Here is a 17,169-nt window from a genome sequence, read left to right on the forward strand (position 1 = left end):
ACAGTTAGAGTTCCTAAGGGTAGGGCACTTGGAGCTAGGGTTAGGGTTCCTATGGGTATGGCTTCCTGCCCTAGGGTTAGGGTTACTAGGGGTAGGGCACTTGGAGCTAGGGTTAGGGTTCCTATGGGTAGGGCACCCCGTCCTAGGGATAAGGTTCCTAAGGGTAGGGCATTTGGAGCTAGGGTTAGGGTTCCTATGGGTATGGCTTCCTGCCCCAGGGTTAGGGTTACTAGGGGTAGGGCACTTGGAGCTAGGGTTAGGGTTCCTATGGGTAGGGCACCCCGTCCTAGGGATAAGGTTCCTAAGGGTAGGGCATTTTGAGCTAGGGTTAGGGTTCCTATGGGTAGGGCGCCTCTCCCTATGGTTAGGGTTCCTATGGGTAGGGCAGTTGGAGCTAGGTTTTGGGTTCCTAAAGGTAGGGGACTTGGATCTAGGGTTAGGGTTCCTATAGGTAGGGCACTTGGAACTAGGGTTCGGGTTCGTATGGTTAGGACTCCCCGCCCTAGGGTTAAGGTTCCTAAAGGTAGGGCACTTGGAGCTAGGGTTAGGGTTCCTATGAGTATGGCACTTGGAGTTAGGGTTAGGGTTCCTATGGGGAGGGCGCCCCGCCCTAGGGTTAGGGTTCTTATGGGTAGGGCACTTGGAGCTAGGGTTAGGCTTGTTATGGGTAGGGCACTTGGAGCTAGGGTTAGGGTTCCTATGAGTAGGGCACTTGGAGTTAGGGTTAGGGTTCCTATGGGTAGGGCTTCCCGCCCTAGGGTCAGGGTTTCTAAGGGTAGGGCACTTGGAGCTAGGGTTAGGGTTCCTATGAGTAGGGCACTTGGAGTTAGGGTTAGGGTTCCTATGGGGAGGGCGCCCCACCCTATGGTTAGGGTTCTTATGGGTATGGCACTTGGAGCTAGGGTTAGGCTTGTTATGGGTAGGGCACTTGGAGCTAGGGTTAGGGTTCCTATGAGTAGGGCACTTGGAGTTAGGGTTAGGGTTCCTATGGGGAGGGCGCCCCGCCCTAGGGTTAGGGTTCTTATGGGTAGGGCACTTGGAGCTAGGGTTAGGCTTGTTATGGGTAGGGCACTTGGAGCTAGGGTTAGGGTTCCTATCGGTAGGGTGGCCAGCCCTATGGTTAGAATTCTTACGGGTGGGGCACTTGGAGCTAGGGTTAGGGCTCCTATGTGTAGGGCGCTCCGCCCTACGGTTCGGGTTCCTATGGTAGGGCACTTGGAGCTAGGGTTAGGGTTCTTATTGGTAGTGCACTTGGAGCTAGGATTAGGGTTCCTATGGGTAGGGCGCCCCCCCCCTAGCGTTACAGTTCCCAATGTTAGAGCACTTGGAGCTAGGTTTAAGGTTTCTATGGGTCCTAAGGTCAGGGTTTATAAGGGTAGGGGACTAGGAGCTAGGGTTAGGGTTCCTATGAGTAGGGCACTTGGAGCTAGAGTTTGGGTTTCTATGGGCAGGGCACTTGGAGCTAGGGTTAGGGTTCCTAAGGGTAGGGCACTTGAAACTAGGGTTAAGGTTCCTATGAGTAGGGCAGTTGGAGCTAGGGTTAGGGTTCCTATGGTAGGGCACTTGGAGTTATTGTAAGGGTTCCTATGGGTAGGGCACGCCTCCCTAGGGGTAGGATTCTTAAGGGTAAGGTACTTGGAGCTAGGGTTACCGTTCCTATGGGTATGGCGCCCCTCCGTAGGGTTAGGGTTCCTATCGGTAGGGCACTTGGAGCTAGGTTTAGGGTTCCTAAAGGTAGGGGACTTGGAGCTAGGCCTAGGGTTCCTATGGGTATGGTACCCTATCCTAGGATTAGGGTTCCTATGGGTAGGGCACTTGGAACTAGGGTTAGGGTTCCTAAGTGTAGGGCACTTGGAGCTAGGGTTAGGGTTCCTATCGGTAGGGCGCCCCGCCCTAGGGTTGGTGTTCCTATGGGTAGGGGACTTGGAGCTAGGGTTCGGGTTCGTATGGGTAGTGCTCCCCGCCCTAGGGTTAAGGTTCCTAAGGGTAGGGCATTTTAGTCTAGGGTTAGGGTTCCTATGGTTAGGGCTTCCCGCCCTTGCATTAGAGTCCTAAGGGTAGGGCACTTGGAGCTAGGGTTAAGGTTTCTATGGGTAGGGCTTCGTGCCCTAGGGTCAGTGTTTCTAAAGGGTAGGGCACTTGGAGCTAGGGTTAGGCTTGTTATGGGTAGGGCACTTGGAGCTAGGGTTAGGGTTCCTATCGGTAGGGTGGCCCGCCCTATGGTTAGAATTCTTACGGGTGGGGCACTTGGAGCTAGGGTTAGGTTTCCTATGGGTATTGCTTCCCACCCTAGATTTAGGATTCCTAAGGGTAGGGCACTTGGAGCTAAGTTTAAGGTTCCTATGGGTAGGGCACTTGGAGCTAGGGTTAGGGTTCCTATAGGTAGGGCACTTGGATTTAGGGTAAGGGTTCCTATGGGTAGGGCACCCCGTCCTAGGGATAAGGTTCCTAAGGGTAGGGCATTTGGAGCTAGGGTTAGGGTTCCTATGGGTAGGGCGCCTCTCCCTACGGTTAGGGTTCCTATGGGTAGGGCAGTTGGAGCTAGGTTTTGGGTTCCTAAAGATAGGGGACTTGGATCTAGGGTTAGGGTTCCTATAGTTAGGGCACTTGGAACTAGGGTTCGGGTTCGTATGGTTAGGACTCCCCGCCCTAGGGTTAATGTTCCTAAAGGTAGGGCACTTGGAGCTAGGGTTAGGGTTCCTATGAGTATGGCACTTGGAGTTAGGGTTAGGGTTCCTATGGGGAGGGCGCCCCGCCCTAGGGTTAGGGTTCTTATGGGTAGGGCACTTGGAGCTAGGGTTAGGCTTGTTATGGGTAGGGCACTTGGAGCTAGGGTTAGGGTTCCTATGAGTAGGGCACTTGGAGTTAGGGTTAGGGTTCCTATAGGTAGGGCTTCCCACCCTAGGGTCAGGGTTTCTAATGGTAGGGCACTTGGAGCTAGGGTTAGGGTTCCTATGAGTAGGGCACTTGGAGTTAGGGTTAGGGTTCCTATGGGGAGGGCGCCCCACCCTAAGGTTAGGGTTCTTATGGGTAGGGCACTTGGAGCTAGGGTTAGGCTTGTTATGGGTAGGGCACTTGGAGCTAGGGTTAGGGTTCCTATGAGTAGGGCACTTGGAGTTAGGGTTAGGGTTCCTATGGGGAGGGCGCCCCGCCCTAGGGTTAGGGTTCTTATGGGTAGGGCACTTGGAGCTAGGGTTAGGCTTGTTATGGGTAGGGCACTTGGAGCTAGGGTTAGGGTTCCTATCGGTAGGGTGGCCAGCCCTATGGTTAGAATTCTTACGGGTGGGGCACTTGGAGCTAGGGTTAGGGCTCCTATGTATAGGGCGCTCCGCCCTACGGTTCGGGTTCCTATGGGTAGGGCACTTGGAGCTAGGGTTAGGGTTCTTATTGGTAGTGCACTTGGAGCTAGGATTAGGGTTCCTATGGGTAGGGCGCCCCCCCTAGCGTTACAGTTCCCAATGTTAGAGCACTTGGAGCTAGGTTTAAGGTTTCTATGGGTCCTAAGGTCAGGGTTTATAAGGGTAGGGGACTAGGAGCTAGGGTTAGGGTTCCTATGAGTAGGGCACTTGGAGCTAGAGTTTGGGTTTCTATGGGCAGGGCACTTGGAGCTAGGGTTAGGGTTCCTAAGGGTAGGGCACTTGAAACTAGGGTTAAGGTTCCTATGAATAGGGCAGTTGGAGCTAGGGTAGGGCACTTGGAGTTATTGTAAGGGTTCCTATGGGTAGGGCACGCCTCCCTAGGGGTAGGATTCTTAAGGGTAAGGTACTTGGAGCTAGGGTTACCGTTCCTATGGGTATGGCGCCCCTCCGTAGGGTTAGGGTTCCTATCGGTAGGGCACTTGGAGCTAGGTTTAGGGTTCCTAAAGGTAGGGGACTTGGAGCTAGGCCTACCGTTCCTATGGGTATGGTACCCTATCCTAGGATTAGGGTTCCTATGGGTAGGGCACTTGGAACTAGGGTTAGGGTTCCTAAGTGTAGGGCACTTGGAGCTAGGGTTAGGGTTCCTAGGTGTAGGGCGCCCCGCCCTAGGGTTGGTGTTCCTATGGGTAGGGGACTTGGAGCTAGGGTTCGGGTTCGTATGGGTAGTGCTCCCCGCCCTAGGGTTAAGGTTCCTAAGGGTAGGGCATTTTAGTCTAGGGTTAGGGTTCCTATGGTTAGGGCTTCCCGCCCTTGCATTAGAGTCCTAAGGGTAGGGCACTTGGAGCTAGGGTTAAGGTTTCTATGGGTAGGGCTTCGTGCCCTAGGGTCAGTGTTTCTAAAGGGTAGGGCACTTGGAGCTAGGGTTAGGCTTGTTATGGGTAGGGCACTTGGAACTAGGGTTAGGGTTCCTATCGGTAGGGTGGCCCGCCCTATGGTTAGAATTCTTACGGGTGGGGCACTTGGAGCTAGGGTTAGGGTTCCTATGGGTATTGCTTCCCTCCCTAGATTTAGGATTCCTAAGGGTAGGGCACTTGGATATAGGGTTAGGGTTCTTATAGGTAGGGCACTTGGATTTAGGGTAAGGGTTCCTATGGGTATGGCACCCTGTCCTAGAGTTAAAGTTCCTTAGGGTAGGGCACTTGGAGCTAGGGTTAGGGTTCCTATGGGTAGGGCGCCCATCCCTAGGGTGAGCATTCCTATGGGTAGGGCAGTTGGAGTTAGGTTTAGGGTTTCTAAAGGTAATGAACTTAGATCTAGGGCTAGGGTTCCTATGGGTAGAGTATCCTACCCTACTGTTAGGGTAACTATGGGTACGGCACTTGGAACTATGATTAGGGTTCCTATGGGTAGGGCTTCGTGTCCTAGGTTTAGGGTTCTTAAGGGTACTGCAGTTGGAGCTAGGGTTCGGGTTCGTATGGGGAGGGATCCCCGCCCTAGGGTTAAGTTTTCCTAAGGGTAGAGTATTTCAGTCTAGGGTTAGGGTTCCTATGTCTAGGGCTTTCCTCCCTAGAGTCAGGGTTTCTAAGGGTAGGGCACTTGGAGTTAGGGTTCGGGTTCCTATGGGTAGGGCACTTGGAGCTAACGTTAAGGTTCCTATGGTTATTGCACTTGGAGCTAGGGTTAGGGTTCATATGTGTAGGGCGCCCCGCCCTAGGGTTAGTGTTTCTATGAGTAGGGCACTTGGAGCTAAGGTTAGAGGTCCTAAGGGTTTGGTACTTGGAGCTAGTCTTAGGGTTCCTATGGGTAGGTCGCGCCGCCCTAGGGTTAGGGTTCCTATGGGTAGGGCACTTGGAGCTAGGTTTAGGGTTCCTATGGTTAGGGCACTTGGAGCTAAGGTTAGGGTTCGTATGGGTAAGGCAGTTGGAGTTAGGGTAAGGGTTCCTACAGGTAGGGCACCCTGCCCTAGGGTTAGGATTCCTAAGGGTAGGTTACTTGAAGCTAGGGTTAGGGTTCCTATGGGTAGGCTGCCCCACCCTAGTGTCAGGGTTCCTATGGGTAGAGCACTTGATGCTAGGGTTAGAGTTCCTATGAGTAGGTCACTTGGAGCTAGGGTTAGGGTTCCTAAGTGTAGGGCACTTGGAGCTAGGGTTAGGGTTCCTATGTGTAGGGCACCCCACCCTAGGGTTGGTGTTCCTATGGGTAGGGGACTTGGCGCTAGGGTTCGGGTTCATATGGGTAGTGCTCCCCGCCCTAGGGTTAAGGTTCCTAAGGGTAGGGCATTTTAGTCTAGGGTTAGGGTTCCTATGGTTAGGGCTTCCCGCCCATGGGTCAGGGTTTCTAAGGGTAGGGCACTTGGAGCTAAGGTTAGGGTTCCTATGGGTAGGGCGCCCCGCCCTAGCGTTAGAGTCCTAAGGGTAGGGCACTTGGAGCTAGGGTTAAGGTTTCTATGGGTAGGGCTTCGTGCCCTAGGGTCAGTATTTCTAAATGGTAGGGCACTTGGAGCTAGGGTTAGGGTTCCTATGGGTAGGGCACTTGGAGCTAGGGTTAGGGTTCCTAAGGGTAGGGCACTTGGAGCTAGGGTTAGGGTTCCTATGGGTAAGGCTCTTGGAGCTAGGGTTAGGGTTCCTATCGGTAGGGTGCCCCACCCTTCAGTTAGGGTTCCTAAGGGTAGGGCACTTGTAGCTAGGGTTAGGGTTCCTATGGGTAGGGTACTTGGAGCTAGGGTTAGGGTTCCTATGGGTAGGGCTTCCTGCTGTAGGGTTAGGGTTCCTAAGGGTAGGGGACTTGGTACTAGGGTTAGGTTTCCTAAGGGTAGGGCACTTGGAGCTAGGGTTAGGGACTTTCCCATCTAGTTTGACTTATAGGTTTAAGTGTGAGTTTTTGTTCAAGATGCTTCTTCAAGACTGCCCAAGAGTGTGTGGAAGTACTAAATAAATTGTAAATTGCTTGCACTGTGGTAAAATATGAAATGGCATCTTCAGATGATTTGGTGGTATCACTGACAACCTGATTGAGCGAATGCACATGGCAAGGAATAAAAAAAGCTTGTTTAAATTCAGTATTCTTTGCTGTACACCTGCATGTGGTCCTCGCCTGTTTGAGCTGTTATTGTACCCGTGGCAGCGCATATTTTCTAAAGATATTCTATAGTGTTCCAATTTCTTTAGAATTACACCTGTGAGGGCTTTCCCAGTAGTTTCATTCACTAGTATAAATTCTAGAAAATATTCACAAATTTTCACTTCTGCATTTTCATCAGTTTTCACGAATCGTAAAACTATTGACATTTGCTCGGTTTTGCTCATATCTTGAGTACAATCAACTATAATTGAGTAATATTTGGCATGTTTCAAATTTGATAAAATTTCATTATGCACTCCATTAGAAATTAATTGTATTATCTCATTTTGTGTATTTTTACCCAAATAATGGGTGTGAATCTCTCCATCTTTCACTCTTCCTACATGCTCACCCATAACATTATCAAATTTTGCAAATAACTCAACCAATTTTAAGAAATTTCCATTGTTATCCTCATATAAAATATCTGAGGATCCACGGAATGCGAGGCACTGTTCAGCTAGGAAATTAATGATTGCCAGTAAATGTTCCAGCACAGCTTGCCAATGCAGAATTTCTGAATTTAGTTGACGTTGCTGTACCACATCGATTATTGTACCGGAACGTAATCTGTTTGACAGCTCAATCCAATTTGTCAATGAGCGTAAATGATTTTTTGATGTTTCATGTTCTTTCAAATGCTGATGCAAATTTTGCCAGTCATTAAAACCTGCAGTTGCCAGAAGAACGTCCGAGTTACAGAACAGTTTGCAGCAAAAACAAAACACTACATCTTTGGTCTGTGAATACACTAACCATGATCTATTAATTTGTTCCCCATTTTTCATTATTTCTTCATACTGGATGGCATGAATCGACGATTCGACTCATTAAATGGATATTCAAATGTAGGATCTAGTTTTGAAGGACCTTTTTTCACAATAATCATTCGCATTGCATCAGTAATTATTGTCGGCCATGTACTTGGATCCGATCCTATGTCAGTCTCTTCACCTTCCAATAATTGTTCTTCAATTTTAGATTTGGATAACAGTTCTTTGTTTCTGGACTCTTCAGCTGAAGAAATAAATCTTTGGATGGATAGTGATTGTTCATCGTTATCAGTTAGCAAAGATAATCTTTGGTCAGATTGTTGTTCATCTTTGTCAGTTGATAAAGATAATCTTTGGTTCGATTGGTCTTCATCAGTTGATGAATAATCACCTTCAGTGAATTGCTTAGAGCTTTCTCCTTGATTGTTGACTTTTTAAAAATATTTCTTTGAAGTACGAGATAGTTTTTCTATTTCTTTTTGCCGTTTCTCTCTTTGTTGCCGGTAGGCAGCACCGGAAAGTCGTTTTCATTTTTGTCCCGGCATTTTAGCCCTATAACCACTGGCGCCGACGCAGAACGGAAATTAGCATGAATGGCGCCAATAGGGCAGCACAGTACACACATGTAATCGTGATTTGAGTGACTATATCACAACCTGACACGATATTTTTCACGTGACGCTCCTATCGCACTACTGTACTTGCCATAGGTAAGGCGCTAGTCATTGGGGCGAGAGAGCTCCCCATGAGCTCGGAAACACACTGGACCCAGCCCTGCTGGCATTTTCCCAGCGCTGAGGCCGCCCGGCTGGGAGCCCGAGGGGCATGCAATGGAGACAGCTCTGGGGCTGGAGGAGCCAAGGAAGAGGTGCTGGGCTTGTTGGACAGATGCTGCCCCTCTCTTCCAGGTTGCTCGCCCCCTGCAGGGGGGGAGGCAGAAGGAGACTCCAGGTACCGGCGTGCTGTGCAGGGCTGGGGAGGGATGCGGCAGCCTCTGGGGCTCCAGCAGGCAGAAGCTCCCCAGGGGTTCCGGGGACCCTCTCACCTGGCCTGACTCTTACCCTGCTGCAGATCTGGCCCGGGGTGGACTCATCTCCTGTTGCCGCCAGGGGTTGGGGCTGCTGCTGGATCCCGGCCGCGCTCATCCTCAGTCTTCGCCTTGGCCCCGGCACGAGTTTGGCTCAGCCTGGGCTGCCGCTCTGCTCCCCTCTTTCCTCCCCTGGCAGGAGGCGGTGCAGAGGGGAGGCGGGGACAAGCTGAGGAGGAGCGGCCCGCCTGGGCGCCATGTTCTGCCCGTCCTCTGCAGCCGGGGCAGGGCTGCGCTACCGGATCCCACCTGGGGGAGGGGGCTGCTGCCCATGAGAGAGCAGCGAGGACACGCTCCCCACTTAGCTGGCTCCCTGCCCTGCTGGAAGAACAACAGGCTGGTTACCGCCCCCGGGGCGGTCAGGATCCAGCCCAGGACGCTACCTCAGGTTTGAGCTGGGGCCCCAGCATTATGCCGCCCCTGATATTTTGCCGCCCCAAGCACCTGCTTGTTTTGCTGGTGCCTAGAGCCGCCCCTGCCCCTCGCCCTCTCCCCCATCTCCACCCCAAAGCACACTCTGCAGCTGAGAAGGTGTGGATGGGCACTCTGTGAAACAGTCAATATGGCTCTTGAATTGTCTGTACTCTGTGGCTGTGTACTGAGGGACTTGCATTGCAAGTATCCAAATGCTTTCTGAGGGCCTGATCGATCCTGCACTCCTTTAAATCAGTGGGAGTTTTGCCATTGCTTTCAATGGCTGCAGAATCAGGCCCTAAGGGCCTGATGCAAAGCTGACTGAAATCTATGGTATTCTTTCCACTGATTTCATTGTAGGCTTTGGTTCAGGGGCCCTACATCTTTGACTATTAGTGGTAAATATGCCCAATGGCCTGTGATGGGACACTAGATAGGGTGGGATCTGACTTACTACAGAGAATTCTTTCCTGGGGGCTGGCAGGTGAGTATTGCCCACATGCTCAGGGTTTAACTGATCGCCATATTAGGGGTCTGGAAGGAATTTTCCTCCAGGGCAGATTGGCAGAGGTCTGGGGGGTTTTCGCCTTCCTCTGCAGCGTGGGGCATGGATCACTTGCTGGAGGATTCTCTGCACCTTGAAGTCTTTAAACCACAAGTTGAGGACTTCAGTAGCTCAGACGTAAGTCAGGGGTTTGTTACAGGAGTGGGTGGGTGAGATTCTGTGGCCTGTGTTGTGCAGGAGGTCAGACTAGAAGATCATAATGGTCCCTTCTGACCTTAAAGTCTATGAGTCTATGAGATGTAGTCACCCTACAAATCAACCCAGTGAACAGCTCCAGATCTGCAAAGATTAACATTTAGGAGCATAACAGACCTTAATGAGAACTTTATAAAAAACGTTGTATAGAAAGTTACTTATTGGGATGTGTTATGAACCTTGTTACAGTGGCATCCTGTTAGTGCATGAGATCCACACAGTGAGACTAGCTGGATTCACAAACTGAATCTGACTAATCTGACTAGCCTACAATGAGTTCAAGATGACTGAAATCATGAACAATGTATACAGCATGAAAATCAAATTAGGTGGATACAAGTGTTTTTAATGTTTTAGCTCTATACTCGGGTGGGATGACGATAATACAAGTAAAAGGCTAAAAAACATATGACCTAAATGTTCAGCAGTGCCGGTGACTAGTAATTTTAACAATCAATTCTTGGGTGTTTAACTTGAGTCTCCTTAACAAGTCCTGATTTTTAGAAAGTGATAAGTACCTAAAATCACTAGGCCCTTTTGAAAATGTAGGCCACAATTTTTCAGTTTGACGGTGTTCTTTGGAGCAAATTCCATAGGACATAGAAACATCTTCCATAACCTCATGAATCTACATTTCTGATCTCAGTCATTTGCATCAGGATTATGTAGGAGAGAAGTCAATTTAGGTCTAAAATGGGGGCAATAGAAAGGTAGAGGGGGAAAACATGAGAGGAGCAGGTTTTTTAGGTGCCAGCTACAGCTCAGTTGAACCAAATTGTGTCTTGGTCCAAGTTGGCATGGCTTATGGGTGCAGCATTACTGATTTCCAAGGTTCTGTCCTGCATCCTTCAAGGTACTGAGAGAGTCCTGCATTTATTTAGGCATAGTGACATCATGAAACCATAACAATGTCTCATGACATGATGACACTGTCATCTTGCATTAGCACAACATTGTGCTATCAAGCTGTTAACACTGATGTATCATTACATGATTATTGTTCCACAGGACAAGCAGGCAGCTATCATACGGGGTTGGCATCACTTTCATAGAACGTTCTGGGAGAGAATGTGGACTAATGGTCAGAGCAGGAGATTGGGAGCCAAGAGCCTAGATTCTGTTCCCGGCTTTGCCACTTACATGCTGTGTAACCTTGGGCAGTCACTTAATCTATCTGTATGTCAGGTTTTCCATTTGTAAAATGGGGATAATATTACCCTACCTTACAGAGGGGTTTGTGAGGCTTAATTAATGTTTACAAAGCACTTTGAGCAGGCTGAATGGGAGGACTTCAGTACAGAGTTCTGCTCTACTAAAAAGAATCCATAAGGAAGTCTCATCAACTTCAGTGGGGCCAGGATTTCACCCATAGTCTTTAATGTCATTTCACTGTGCAGACTCCACCAAATTCCTCAGCTAGATATGTTCCTGAAAATACTTACTTCAAAGTTAATAGTTGTAAATGAAAGTACTTGAGAAAATTCCTCAGGAGAGAAACAGAGAAGACATAAGAGTATATTACCTGATAAACTGATGCACTCCCCATTAAAGGGAAAGCAAATTCTCTTTTTTCTTTTTAAGAGAAGAAGAATAAATGAGCTGTGACCAAACAATTTAAACATGGCACTGAGAGCTTGGGTTTCACATCCTCAATGGGAAACAGAACAGAGAAGTGAATCCCCTTGAAATAAAAGTGAAGTTAATAATTGGATGGCTTTAGCTGCTTGCCACATCCTGTGTATGCTGATCATTCTGTTTATAGCAGACAGGAGTCTCTCTAGAATCTTCTTTACCAATTTAACTCTTTACTAAGCCACATGCTACTAACACCAAGAAAAAAGCCATCCTGCCCCACTCTTCAAGGACCACAATATTTTAAATAATGGTCTCTTTCCCACACACACACACCCCTCTTGCATAGTCTCGCTCGCACACGCACACACACACCACTCTTTGCATAATCTAGCACTCACACTCTCATACATACACACAGACACCTATCCACAAAATGCAAACACCTTGGTATAAGCCAACCAGAGAGAAAGTAAGAGTTCCACAAATGGAAATTGACTATAATTTTATACAGTTGAAGCATGTGAGTTAGGTATAACCTCACTACTGTTCCATAGTGTTATTATCTCAGCAGAGTCTCTCCCTGTGACTGGCCTGGGGGTCGGAGAGCTTGGCTGCAGCTTGATTTGGTATATTGAAAGTATTTTCATTGACCAGAACAGCTCTTTTCATTGGCTTAATTTCTTTTTGCTTTTCAACTTCTGATGCCTTGGTGGTTTATTATTATTATTATTTTGAGTATGACACCTTAGGTGACCATAGCACTTTTTTCCGTTAGTAAAAGGTTTACTCATCTTAATAGTTTTCACACAGGAAGGCTCAGCTATCCATCCATCCTTCATCATGAATTTCTATTCTTCAACCATTTGATCGGCACTGATAACTAGGCAGTGTTATTTTGGAAACAGCTGCAACAAGATACATTTATCACTGCTGCTGGGTAAAAATTTTTGACAAACTTTTTTTGTCAAAATATGCAGATTCAAGTCAACTGAAACATTTTGTGAATTTGTGCTGATTTTAGCAAATTGTTTTGGTTTAAAAAAAGGATTTTTGGGGGAAATGTCAAAATGAACTGTTTTGACATTTCCAAAACTAAATGTTTTGATTTGTTGGGCTAGATTCACAAGGGGACATAAGTACCATTCACAAAACTGAAGCAGAAAAGGAGAAGGTGGTCGAGATGCCCCTTCTAATACCAATTACCCCATTGGTTAGGACACTCGCCTGGGGTGTCTGAGACCCTGTAGATCCAGCCTGTTGGAATGCCTGTTCCAATGAATATTGAATTATTTATATAAAATGGAGCAGCTTCAACAGGAGAGACTGAGAGACCCCAGAAAAGCCAGTAGCTGGGTGGATGAACCTGGATCTCCCACATCCCAGGTGACTGTCCTAACCAATGGGCTATTGGCATGAAGGGGGCAGCCTCACCTTTTCATTCTCCTTGGTTCTGTGAATCCAACCCATAATTTCCTGTTATAAAAAAAAAAGGCTAAAAATGCCCAAAATTGAAACAAAACATTTTGTTTAACACTAAAGGATTTTTTTCCCAACTTTTCAATTTAGGGTTCACCCAAATCGAGTTTCCCTCACACACACACACCCCAAAACTGCCAGCAAACTGAAAAATCAATTAGTCACCCAGCATGCCACTATTCATCACCACCACACCTGGAGTTTGTGTTTGCTTAAGCCATCAAGGGCACTAAAGGTGAATGAGATGTTCATCTTTGACCCACAGTTCATGATATCTCTGAACTTGTAAAGAGCAGCACACTTCCTCCATCCTGATCACTGCTGCTGTATGATCATCTAACCGCTGCTGAAGTTCCAACATTACCTAGCAATTGCAAGTTTGGTGACAATCAGCAGGCACGCTGTCTTAGTAAAAGGAACTTTACGTGACTGTGTGAATGTAAGGGCTGGATCTACAGGCCAGAAGATAGAACTGCTCTATCCAAAATAGCATGAGTGGCTTAAAAATCAAGGAATTTTAAAATATAATAAATTTGGATTCTTTCTATATTGGCCTTTTGGTTTGTGCATCTCCAGGGGTTACATTTTCAAGCTTTCCTCTACAACCAAAACAGCTAAAAACATTTTTTTTAATGAAAACCAAGAGTCTCACATAATTGCATGACTCCCAGGGCTGGGTCTTTAAGAAAAACAGCAAATATTGCGACACTCACATTAAAAATGTGAGATCTGGCTTTCCTTCCCATGCAGCAGCAGCACTAATTGCTTTCACCAGGCAGCCTAAAAAAATAAATTATATTTATGCAACATCTTTCATCCCAACTTTACAAAGCAGAGACATAGTACAGAGGAAATACCCTACCAATGAAATGCAGCTTACAGGGAGATGCAGCACAGCAGCTGCTTAGTGGCATCCCCTAAAACTATACAGCCGATTAGGACAGCAAGTGGAGAATGCTGTGTCCAGCTGAAAGTACTGTGACTATTTAGGTAGCAGGTAGTAATGCCCTAAGTTGGAATTTAGCTAGGACTCCAGGGCTAACATTTCTACTCTTGTGAAAAGTATGAATAGATTTTTAAATGGCAAGTGGTCAGAGCCTCAGTTTCATTTCCCATCCAAAAGACTGTCCCTCCAGCAGCATCGCACCCCTGGCACGCTGCTAAGCCTCTGTCTCAGTATCGATTAAGAGAGAAGAATGTCATCTACTGAATCACCAGCACCACTGCAACACTCTGGATTTTCTTTGTAGGGGGGTGAGCTCTCCCATCTTAGTACTGAAAAGTTCAGCCTGGCTTATCTTGTAAGGTTTGTGAGCTACTCTTCGGAGTCAACTTCAAAGACTGTAACATCACCTAATAATCAACTACTAAGAAGGGAGGACTGTCCTTGCAAAAGTTTTTCCCCTCCTCCCACTTATCCTGCCTTTGCTTTGACCTGCTTATCAGTTATATACCACAAATATTTCAGTCTCTAATTAATTTATCTCATCAAATTCACATGACTTGGCTTTATTACATAGGGCTGTAACATGCTGATCAATAGTCTCACCTGGCAGCCAGCTTGTAGAAAAATGTATTTTTCCCAAGTGACTTTCTTGTGTGGATCAAATTATGCTTGAAACTTTTGAATGCTATTATCTAGCAATTTGCAGCCTCCCTCATGCTCCCACTGGAATGTATGGTAGCTGTCCAATGTCTCTGGGCCTTCAGTGTGTTGCAGTGTGGAGGACTTCACCCTCTCAAATTTTTCTGCAATGTCACTCGCTTCCAGGAAAATGTAGAAGCTCTGCAACCACCTCCTCCATTTCCCAGCCAGGCTCCCTTTTGGAATAAAGGATTCAGGTAGACTAATTTGCTCCATTTGAGGTTTTAGTATCTGTTGCTTACCAGGGCTAGAGGTATACCAACCACAAGGTCTGATGTGTGCTGCAGTTTATTAATTTATCACAGATGCCAGTCCTCATGGCAGAGTTCAGTTTGCTTTCCCCGTAAAGCCCATTCACCAGCTCAACCTAGTCTCCACAAATTCAGCATTTCTATTTGGTGACTGTGCCTACCGGACACACAAAAATATAGTGAAGTCTGGCAGCATTTAGATTATAGCAGACTAAATTACTTATATATTTATCTCTCTTTCTTATTACATGGTTCTTATTTTACAATATGCTGCAGTGCCTATTGTTTCTCTATAGTACTGTTCAGACTCTATGGAGTTCAGATACGATGTTAATGGGCACAGTCTAAACGCCGATGGTAGAGATCTGAGAGCACCGAGTTAGACACTGCTAGCACAGTAATTGTGTTAGGTGAATGTGGCAATTACTGTAATCCAATCAGTAAATCTCACACCACCTGGAACTATACTGAGAGACAGAATGTTAACCAGAACACCTGCTTTACCTTCAACTTTTTTTTCTTCAAAAAGTGCCTCTGAATCTTTATCTTCCCCTTGGACAGTTTAAAGGTGGGTAATAAAAAGGAACATCCAGACAGCACTATCAGTTATATTTACTGTTTTAGATACTTCTGTCATTGTGCTTCTCCCTTATACTAAGTAGTACTAGACTTCTATACCTCCCCTCACCATCCTAGTCATCTTTGACTTAAGCCTATGCATCTCTGTTCTGTTGTGTTGTCTTTCTCTGGGCCTTCTATGTTTCTACTATGTCCTTTCAGAGATGATGTGACATACAATAAGTGACTATGTACAACTAGTTTATACCATGTTATAATATTTTCCATCTTGATCTTTAGCTCCTTCTTAATTCAGGCTTACTATCTTATCCCTTTTACTAACCACTCTTGTGTTTTGAGTAAACGGTTTCATTGCCCTGTCGACACGATGAGACCTAGATCTTTCTCTTGAAACCACTAATTTGGAGCATACAGGTGTATATGAGTGCTTTAGATGATTTCCTCCAAAATGTATTATCTTGCATTTACCTATGTTGAACTTTATCTAGCATCCTGGAGTACAATCTCCTAGTTTTGTTAGGATTTTCTAGTGTCCCACAATCCTCACTAGCCTGGACTAACTTGCAGCTGCAATAAATAATTCACCGTTTATCAGCAAATGTTGCTGCCTTGTTCCTTGCCCATTTCCATAATGTTAATATCGTTCAGAATACTATTTTCATCCTCTTCCCCTGCATTAACCTCTTTCGATGTAGAAATAAACTGCCAGTTTTCCAGTTCTGTTCTTCCTCTTTCAGACACAGTTTTTAATCCATAACAAGGCTTCCCCTGTCATCCTCTCATTACCAAGTTTCCTTATTAGACTCTCTGGAAGATCTTTATCAAGAAGTCTTTTGAAACTGCATTTATTGTAGTCCCTGCTTTTTCTTGATCAGCTATTTTAGTAACTTGGAGAAGTCAACTGACTGGAGAGGCATGATTCAGCCTTACAAAAAGCTACAAAATCTTGCTCATTTTGTTCAGCTGTTTTACGATTTTGCTCAGTTGTTTTTCTCAAAACAAAGGTCAGGGTTAGGAGGTCTATACATTCTGGTATCTGCATTAGCTCCTTTTTGAATATTGGCACCTTCCAGTCTTCATATCATATACAGTATCAGAGCTGGACATTTTGTAAGGCTACTCACCAGGGGTTTCATCCTGCACCACTGGAGTCAATGGGAGTTTTTACTTTGATTTCAGGGTGAGTGGCAGCAAGTTCGTATAGCATTTCCTCTTGAACGTCTGCTATGACGGTGCCTCAACCATTTACCTTAGGAGTCTAGTCTACTGCTCAATTGCTCTTGAGTTTGAGGGAAAACTAATTTTTAATCCATGTTATTTTTAAATGTAGATTTACTAACTTCTTTATAATAGAAAGAGTGCTCTCTAGTCATTGGAAAGGAATGGGGTTCAGGACACCTGGGCTCTTTTCCTTGTTCAGAGAAGGCATGTAGAGTGCTAATTACACCAGGGGCTTGAGACACAGGAAGTGTGGACTCTATCCCTGGCTCTGCCCTGGACTTGCTGTGTGGTCATAAGCATGTTACTTAATCTCTTTGTGGCTCAGTTTCCCAATCTACCTATAAACTGTTATATAGGGATTTAAGAGATGATTGGTCAAAGCATTAAAGGAGTACCACTGATGATTAAACTTTAACGGCAAGTTTTTCAAAAGTGTTCAATGTTGTCTTAGCTCTTCTCCTGTTGGAGTCAATGGCAATTTTACCATTGACTGCTGTGGGAGAAGAGTTAGGTCAATGTTGGATGGTCTGGAAGCTCCATTAGGGTATGTCTTCACTAGCAACGTTAAAGCGCTGCCGTGACAGCACTTTAACATGGCTGTGTAGTCGCGGCACCAACGCTGGGAGAGAACCCACCCCCATAAGGGTAGTAGCTCTCAGCTCTGGGAGCACGGCTCTGAGCGCTGGTGCACTGTCTACACTGCCACTTCACAGCGCTGAAACTTGCAGTGCTCGGGGGGGTGTTTTTTCACCCCCCTGAGCGAGGAAGTTGCAGCACTGTGACGTGGCAGTGTAGACAAGGCCTAAATATATAAGTTTACTATATCGAACGCCTCCTTGAAACCCAGAGTCTTTCCATTATATTCCCTCTACCTAATGAATCAGTAATTATGTTGAAGAAAACTATTAT

The sequence above is a fragment of the Mauremys reevesii genome, linkage group 4 (assembly GCF_016161935.1).
Source record: "Mauremys reevesii isolate NIE-2019 linkage group 4, ASM1616193v1, whole genome shotgun sequence".
In the NCBI taxonomy this organism is placed as follows: domain Eukaryota; kingdom Metazoa; phylum Chordata; order Testudines; family Geoemydidae; genus Mauremys; species Mauremys reevesii.